The sequence below is a fragment of the Cebus imitator genome, unplaced genomic scaffold, assembly GCF_001604975.1.
Source record: "Cebus imitator isolate Cc_AM_T3 unplaced genomic scaffold, Cebus_imitator-1.0 Scaffold126, whole genome shotgun sequence".
Taxonomy (NCBI): Eukaryota; Metazoa; Chordata; class Mammalia; order Primates; family Cebidae; genus Cebus; species Cebus imitator.
This window is the reverse complement of record NW_016107441.1, coordinates 4,200,837-4,202,294: the sequence shown is the minus strand read 5'-3', so window position 1 is coordinate 4,202,294 and position 1,458 is coordinate 4,200,837.

Below are 1,458 nucleotides of genomic sequence, written 5' to 3'. Positions count from 1 at the left end.
CAAAAAAAGCCCAGGTCCAGACGGGTTCACAGCCGAATTCTACCAGACATACAAAGAGGAGCTGGCACCATTCCTTGTGAAACTATTCCAAACAATACAAAAGAGGGAATTCTTCCCGAATCATTTTATGAGACCAACATCATCCTGATTCCAAAACCCGGCAGAGACTCAGCAAGAAAAGAAAACTTCAGGCCAATATCCATGATGAACATAGACGCAAAAATCTTCAATAAAATACTGATAAGCCGATTGAAACAGCACATCAAAAAGCTTATCCACCATAATCAAGTAGGTTTCATCCCGAGGATGCAAGGCTGGTTCAACATATGCAAGTCTATAAACGTAATTCACTACATAAACAGAACAAAAGACAAAAACTACAATTATCTCAGTTGATGCAGAGAAGGCCTTCAACAAAATTCAACAGCCCTTTATGCTAAAAACCTTCAATAAGCTGGGTATTGATGGAACGTATCTCAAAATAATAAAAGCTATTTACGACAAACCAACAGCCAATATCATACTGAATGGGCAAAAACTGGAAGCATTCCCCTTGAAATCTGGCACTACACAAGGATGCCCACTCTCACCACTCCTATTCAATATAGTAATAGAAGTTCTAGCCAGAGCAATCAGGCAAGAAAAAGAAATAAAGGGCATTCAAACAGGAAAGGAGGAAGTCAAATTGTCTCTATTTGCAGACGACATGATTGTATATCTAGAAGACCCCATTGTCTCAGCCCAAAAGCTCCTGAAGCTGATAAACAACTTCAGCAAAGTTTCAGGATACAAAATCAATGTGCAAAAATCACATGCATTCCTATACACCAATAACAGATTTAAAGAGAGCCAAATCAAGAACGAACTGCCATTCACAATTGCCACAAAGAGAATAAAACACCTAGGAATACACCTAACAAGGAACGTAAAGGATCTCTTCAAGGAGAACTACAAGCCACTGCTCCACGAAATAAGAGAGGACACAAACAGATGGAGAACCATTCCATGTTCATGGCTAGGAAGAATCAATATCGTGAAAATGGCCATACTGCCCAAAGTAATTTACAGATTCAATGCTATCCCCATCAAGCTACCAATGACCTTCTTCACAGAACTGGAAAAATCCCCCTCAAACTTCATATGGAACCAAAAGAGAGCCCACATAGCCAAGTTAATTCTAAGCAAAAAGAACAAAGCGGGAGGCATCACACTACTGGACTTCAAACTATACTACAAGGCTATGGTAATCAAAACAGCATGGTACTTGTACCAAAACAGAGATATAGACCAATGGAACAGAACAGAGGTCTTGGAGGCAACACAACATATCTACAACCATCTGATCTTTGACAAACCGGACAAAAACAAGCAATGGGGAAAGGATTCCCTGTTCAATAAATGGTGTTGGGAAAACTGGCTAGCCATGTTCAGAAAGCAGACACGGGACCCCTTCCTGAC